Here is an 8,138-nt window from a genome sequence, read left to right on the forward strand (position 1 = left end):
TCACTAATTTTTCTAGCTGCTTCTCCTCAATTCTGCTGTCTCCTGGGATTGCGATGTCGATGATCCATACTTTATTTTTCTCCACAATCAGGATGTTGGTGTGTTATGCTTCAAAATTCGGTCAGTCTGAAGTCGGAAGTCCCACAGTAGTTTTGCTTGCTCATTTTCGACCACTTTTTCGGGCTTATGATCCCACCAGTTCTTTGCCACTGGTAAATGGTAGTTCTGGCACAAGTTCCAGTGGATCATCTGTGCCACAGCATCACGTCCCTGCTTGTAGTCAGTCTGTGCAATCTTTTTGCAGCAGATGAGTATGTGATCAATTGTTTATTACTATTACTATTACTATTATTATTTTATTAGATTTGTATGCTGCCCCTCTCTGAGGACTTGGGGCGGCTCACAACATAACAGCAATACAATATAAATACAAATCTAATGTTAAAAAATTTAAAAAACTAATTTAAAATACATTGTTATAAAAAAACGTATCTGCTATACAACCATACACACTCAGTCTGGCTGAACATAAACATAATAAAGCATAATAATAAAACATAATAATATTGTATTATTTCCAGTCAATCTGACTTTCTTAGTAAGAACTGGAAGGAAGTTTAGCAATATGCTCACAGTCACTCATGCCCTCATCACCTCGACGTTCGACTACTGTAATGCTTTCCACATGGGGCTACCTTTGAAGAATGTTCGGAAACTCCAGATCGTGCAGAATGCAGCTGCGAGAGCAATCATGGGCTTCTCTAAGTATGCCCATGTTACTCCAACACTCCGCAGTCTGCATTGGTTGCCGATCAGTTTCCGGTCACAATTCAAAGTGTTGGTTATGACCTATAAAGCCCTTCATGGCACCGGACCAGAATATCTCCGGGACCGCCTTCTGCCGCACGAATCCCAGCGACTGGTTAGGTCCCACAGAGTTGGCCTTCTCCGGGTCCTGTCGACTAAACAATGTCGTCTGTCGGGACCCAGGGGAAGAGCCTTCTCTGTGGTGGCTCCAATTCTCTGGAACCAGCTCTCCTCAGAGATTAGGATTGCCCCCACCCTCCTTGCCTTTCGTAAACTCCTTAAAACCCACCTCTGCCGTCAGGCATGGGGGAATTGAAACATCTCCCCCATGCCCATGTAGTTTTGGTGTATGATTGATTGTGTGCTTGTTTTTTATATATTGGGGTTTCTTTTATGGACTTTTTAACCTAAAACTGTAATTTAGATTGCTAAATATTAGATTTGTTACTATGTACTGTTTTTACCATTGTTGTGAGCCACCCCGAGTCTGCGGAGAGGGGCGGCATATAAATCCAATAAATCTAATCTAATCTAATATACATAACATGGTCACGTTTATTTTAAAAAATTAGGTCACATCATTTGAAGAAAAGATGTGGCTTCTTTAAAGAAAAAAAACATATGAGAGAAAATTCTTTAATATTTCAGAAAGAACAATTCTTTAACAAAGAAAGATACAGCATATATGTTTATGTCTACTCTGAAGCAGCTTTCTGCTTTTGGACTGAAACATCCAAAGATTGTCTGTTTCAAAATTGTGAGTATTTATTCATACAATTATAATAAGTAAAATCTGATTCAATTATATATAATGATCTTGACTTTTTTTCACGTTCATGTGGGAACTTGGAAAAAATAAAGTTTTAATGAGCAAGATTTTATAGCTCATTCAGGATGTGAAGCATTTTCCAAATTATTTCAAACCATGTACAGTGGAACCCCGACTTACGAGTTTAATTGGTTCCGGAAGGAGGCTCGCACGTCGAACAGCTCGTATGTCGAAACATTGTTTCCCATAGGAAACAATGTAAAAGCGATTAATGCGTGCAAGCCCGAGGGCTGAGGGGAAAAGACGTCGGCTGAAGCGGGGAAGTTCGCCAGGAGGCAGCAGAAAAGCCGCGCGTGTCTTTTAAAACATCGGAGCCGGCATGGGGAGGCTCTCAATCAACCCCCGAGTCCGGGTTCGGGGCTCGGAGGCTGATTAAAAGCCTCCCCGTGCCGGCTCTGATGTTTTAAAACACACGCGCGGCGTTTCCGCTGCCTCCTACAGCGGGGGCGTGTGTTTTAAAACATCGGAGCCGGCATGGGGAGGCTCTCAATCAACCCCCGAGTCCGGGTTTGGGGCTCGGAGGCTGATTAAAAGCCTCCCCGTGCCGGCTCTGATGTTTTAAAACACACGCGCGGCGTTTCCGCTGCCTCCTACAGCGGGGGCGTGTGTTTTAAAACATCGGAGCCAGCATGGGGAGGCTCTCAATCAACCCCCGAGTCCGGGTTTGGGGCTCGGAGGCTGATTAAAAGCCTCCCCGTGCCGGCTCTGATGTTTTAAAACACACGCGCGGCGTTTCCGCTGCCTCCTACAGCGGGGGCGTGTGTTTTAAAACATCGGAGCCAGCATGGGGAGGCTCTCAATCAACCCCCGAGTCCGGGTTTGGGGCTCGGAGGCTGATTAAAAGCCTCCCCGTGCCGGCTCTGATGTTTTAAAACACACCCGCGGCGTTTCCGCTGCCTCCTACAGCGGGGGCGTGTGTTTTAAAACATCGGAGCCGGCATGGGGAGGCTCTCAATCAACCCCCGAGTCCGGGTTTGGGGCTCGGAGGCTGATTAAAAGCCTCCCCGTGCCGGCTCTGATGTTTTAAAACACACGCGCGGCGTTTCCGCTGCCTCCTACAGCGGGGGCGTGTGTTTTAAAACATCGGAGCCGGCATGGGGAGGCTCTCAATCAACCCCCGAGTCCGGGTTTGGGGCTCGGAGGCTGATTAAAAGCCTCCCCGTGCCGGCTCTGATGTTTTAAAACACACGCGCGGCGTTTCCGCTGCCTCCTACAGCGGGGGCGTGTGTTTTAAAACATCGGAGCCAGCATGGGGAGGCTCTCAATCAACCCCCGAGTCCGGGTTTGGGGCTCGGAGGCTGATTAAAAGCCTCCCCGTGCCGGCTCTGATGTTTTAAAACACACGCGCGGCGTTTCCGCTGCCTCCTACAGCGGGGGCGTGTGTTTTAAAACATCGGAGCCAGCATGGGGAGGCTCTCAATCAACCCCCGAGTCCGGGTTTGGGGCTCGGAGGCTGATTAAAAGCCTCCCCGTGCCGGCTCTGATGTTTTAAAACACACCCGCGGCGTTTCCGCTGCCTCCTACAGCGGGGGCGTGTGTTTTAAAACATCGGAGCCGGCATGGGGAGGCTCTCAATCAACCCCCGAGTCCGGGTTTGGGGCTCGGAGGCTGATTAAAAGCCTCCCCGTGCCGGCTCTGATGTTTTAAAACACACGCGCGGCGTTTCCGCTGCCTCCTACAGCGGGGGCGTGTGTTTTAAAACATCAGAGCCGGCACGGGGAGGCTTTTAATCAGCCTCCGAGCCCCAAACCCGGACTCGGGGGTTGATTGAGAGCCTCCCCATGCTGGCTCCGATGTTTTAAAACACACGCCCCCGCTGTAGGAGGCAGCGGAAACGCCGCGCGTGTGTTTTAAAACATCAGAGCCGGCACGGGGAGGCTTTTAATCAGCCTCCGAGCCCCAAACCCGGACTCGGGGGTTGATTGAGAGCCTCCCCATGCTGGCTCCGATGTTTTAAAACACACGCCCCCGCTGTAGGAGGCAGCGGAAACGCCGCGCGTGTGTTTTAAAACATCAGAGCCGGCACGGGGAGGCTTTTAATCAGCCTCCGAGCCCCAAACCCGGACTCGGGGGTTGATTGAGAGCCTCCCCATGCCGGCTCCGATGTTTTAAAACACACGCCCCCGCTGTAGGAGGCAGCGGAAACGCCGCGCGTGTGTTTTAAAACATCAGAGCCGGCACGGGGAGGCTTTTAATCAGCCTCCGAGCCCCAAACCCGGACTCGGGGGTTGATTGAGAGCCTCCCCATGCTGGCTCCGATGTTTTAAAACACACGCCCCCGCTGTAGGAGGCAGCGGAAACGCCGCGCGTGTGTTTTAAAACATCAGAGCCGGCACGGGGAGGCTTTTAATCAGCCTCCGAGCCCCAAACCCGGACTCGGGGGTTGATTGAGAGCCTCCCCATGCTGGCTCCGATGTTTTAAAACACACGCCCCCGCTGTAGGAGGCAGCGGAAACGCCGCGCGTGTGTTTTAAAACATCAGAGCCGGCACGGGGAGGCTTTTAATCAGCCTCCGAGCCCCAAACCCGGACTCGGGGGTTGATTGAGAGCCTCCCCATGCCGGCTCCGATGTTTTAAAAGACACGCGCGGCTTTTCTGCTGCCTCCTGGCGAACTTCCCCGCTGTAGGGGGCAGCGGAAACGCCGCGCGTGTGTTTTAAAACATCAGAGCCGGCACGGGGAGGCTTTTAATCAGCCTCCGAGCCCCAAACCCGGACTCGGGGGTTGATTGAGAGCCTCCCCATGCTGGCTCCGATGTTTTAAAACACACGCCCCCGCTGTAGGAGGCAGCGGAAACGCCGCGCGTGTGTTTTAAAACATCAGAGCCGGCACGGGGAGGCTTTTAATCAGCCTCCGAGCCCCAAACCCGGACTCGGGGGTTGATTGAGAGCCTCCCCATGCCGGCTCCGATGTTTTAAAACACACGCCCCCGCTGTAGGAGGCAGCGGAAACGCCGCGCGTGTGTTTTAAAACATCAGAGCCGGCACGGGGAGGCTTTTAATCAGCCTCCGAGCCCCAAACCCGGACTCGGGGGTTGATTGAGAGCCTCCCCATGCTGGCTCCGATGTTTTAAAACACACGCCCCCGCTGTAGGAGGCAGCGGAAACGCCGCGCGTGTGTTTTAAAACATCAGAGCCGGCACGGGGAGGCTTTTAATCAGCCTCCGAGCCCCAAACCCGGACTCGGGGGTTGATTGAGAGCCTCCCCATGCTGGCTCCGATGTTTTAAAACACACGCCCCCGCTGTAGGAGGCAGCGGAAACGCCGCGCGTGTGTTTTAAAACATCAGAGCCGGCACGGTGAGGCTTTTAATCAGCCTCCGAGCCCCAAACCCGGACTCGGGGGTTGATTGAGAGCCTCCCCATGCCGGCTCCGATGTTTTAAAAGACACGCGCGGCTTTTCTGCTGCCTCCTGGCGAACTTCCCCGCTGTAGGAGGCAGCGGAAACGCCGCGCGTGTGTTTTAAAACATCAGAGCCGGCACGGGGAGGCTTTTAATCAGCCTCCGAGCCCCAAACCCGGACTCGGGGGTTGATTGAGAGCCTCCCCATGCCGGCTCCGATGTTTTAAAAGACACGCGCGGCTTTTCTGCTGCCTCCTGGCGAACTTCCCCGCTGTAGGAGGCAGCGGAAACGCCGCGCGTGTGTTTTAAAACATCAGAGCCGGCACGGGGAGGCTTTTAATCAGCCTCCGAGCCCCAAACCCGGACTCGGGGGTTGATTGAGAGCCTCCCCATGCCGGCTCCGATGTTTTAAAAGACACGCGCGGCTTTTCTGCTGCCTCCTGGCGAACTTCCCCGCTTTAGGAGGCAGCGGAAAAGCCGCTTATTTTTTCTTGCTTATTTTTTCCTGCCACTCGCAGCGAAAGTGCCCCGGTTTTTTTGCCGCCCCCCCCCCCGCCCGCCTCTCGCAGCAAGTTCTTGTCCGGGCGTTTTTTTTGCCCCCCCCCCCGCCCGCCTCTTGCAGCAAGTGCTTGTCCGGGTGTTTTTTTTGCGGCCCCCCCCCCCCGCCCGCCTCTTGCAGCAAGTGCTTGTCCGGGTGTTTTTTTTGCCCCCCCCCCCGCCCGCCTCGCAGCAAGTGCTTGTCCGGGCGTTTTTTTTGCCGCCCCCCCCGCCCGCTTCTGCACCCCCAGCAGAAGCCAAGGACTCACCAAGAGCTGGATATTGTACTGAGAAGAGCCGGCCTGGCTTGCTTTGCTTCGGAGAAATAAAACGTCACGCCCCCCTGACGCTTTTGGCGGCAAAAGAGCCCAGCATCGCTTCGGAAGCCGCCGAAAGCGTCAGAGGGGCGTGACGCTTTATTCGGCTCTGCATCAGCTCGGAAGCAAAGCAAGCCAGGCCGGCTCTTCTCGGCTCGTATCCCGAATGGAAGCTCGTGAGTCGAACAAAAATTTCTCTACTCTCCCAGCTCGTATCTCGAGTAGCTCGTAAGTAGAGCTGCTCGTATGTCGGGGTTCCACTGTATAGTAATAATTGCTTTGTTCCACCACAGAAAATACTGTTGCTACTCTAAGCAGCCAAAAACTATGAAAATTTTACCACCCTTTATTTTCTGTACCAGCATCTAGTACAGAAGTATGAAGTTACAAGTAAATTTAACATCAGAAAATGCAGTTAATCAAGGAAAGAAAAATAATTTAAAAAGTAATAGTTTAATTTACCAATGTAACAGTAACAATATTTATTTTATGCTATCCATAGTCACCTTTGGGGAGATGGTCAACTAGATAAATTTGTGAAATAAATAAAGTAATAAACAAACAAACAGACAAAGTAATATAGTAATAATGGTGGTTACCTCCATGTGATTGAAGTCCTGCCCCTTTTCGCTTGCATCACGAGGTAGGATTTTGATCCCATGCTTGTAACTGCCATTTTGATCACTCCCTGTAGGCCTCCTTATTTTTTCTAAAATTCTACAATGTACAACATGGTACTCTTAAAAACACAGACATAGAAACATAGAAGATTGACGGCAGAAAAAAATCTCATGGTCCATCTAGTCTGCCCTTATACTATTTCCTGTATTTTATCTTAGGATGGATATATGTTTATCCCAGGCATGTTTAAATTCAGTTACTGTGGATTTACCAACCACGTCTGCTGGAAGTTTGTTCCAAGCATCTACTACTCTTTCAGTAAAATAATACAGTATTTCCTCACGTTGCTTCTGATCTTTCTCCCAACAGATTGTGCCCCCTTGTTCTTGTGTTCACTTTCCTATTAAAAACACTCCCGAATCTTATTTAACCCTTTAACATATTTAAATGTTTCGATCATGTCCCCCCTTTCCCTTCTGTCCTCCAGACTATACAGATTGAGTTCATTAAGTCTTTCCTGATAAGTTTTATGCATAAGACCTTCCACCATTTTTCTTTGACATATGTTTGTTTGGTCTTATTGTGGTGGAAGATAATTTCCGATAAGAGTCCTAACGTTTAGAATCAAAGCGAATGCTGGCTGGGGAATTCTGGGAGTTGAAGTCCAAATATCTTCAAGCTGCCAAGGTTGGGAAACACTGCCTTATAGAATAGAATTTTATTGGACAAGTGTGATTGGACACACAAGGAATTAGTCTTGGTGCATATGATTGGACACACAAGGAATTAGTCTTGGTGCATATGCTCTTAGTGTACATAAAAGAAAAAGATACATTTGTCAAGAATCATGTGGTACAACACTTAATGATTGTCATAGGGGTCAAATAAGCAATGAAGAAACAATCAATCTTAGGATACAAGCAACAAGTTACAGTCATACAGTCCTAAGTGGGAGAAAAAGGATGATAGGAATGATGATAGGAATTCATGTTCTAAAAGACAAAACAAGGGCAAAGCAGTGTCTCATTTCCTCGGTCACGAGCGGCCGTTTTATGCAAGTCGTTTCATCTTGAGGAAAAGAAATAAAAGACAGGATGGAAATAAGCACTGAAAACAGTAATGAATAGTCAGGAAGTTTGATTTATACCCCATCTTTTTATTTCATAGAATACTCAAGGGATGTGTGTGTGAGAGAGAGTCACATTTTAAAGCACATCCAGGCTTAAATTGAGATGGGGAGGGGAATAAAATAATAACTTGGAGATATAATAATAATAATAATAATAATAATAATAATAATAATAATAATAATAATAATAAATTCTACGGGATCAACTCACCCCCCTTCGGTGTCCATACTGCTCCCACCCTACTGGCCTTTTGCAAGGCCAGGAAGACCTGGCTTTGCCAGCAGGCCTGGGGGCCATGAATTGTACATCTTTCATGGCCAAACTATATGAATGGTGTGTACTGTATACATATGATCACGACAGCTTTTTCATACAAATGGATTTTATTACAGGGTTTAGCTTTAGACATTAAATTCTACTTTTTTTATTGCTTGTATCTTTTTGCCTTTATTATATTAATTTGTAAACCACCCTGAATCCTTTGGGATTGGGCGACATAGAAGTCGAATAAATAAATAAATAAATGGTGGTGGTGGTGGTGATGATATTACTATTAT

Source organism: Erythrolamprus reginae, chromosome 5, assembly GCF_031021105.1.
Source record: "Erythrolamprus reginae isolate rEryReg1 chromosome 5, rEryReg1.hap1, whole genome shotgun sequence".
Taxonomy (NCBI): Eukaryota; Metazoa; Chordata; class Lepidosauria; order Squamata; family Dipsadidae; genus Erythrolamprus; species Erythrolamprus reginae.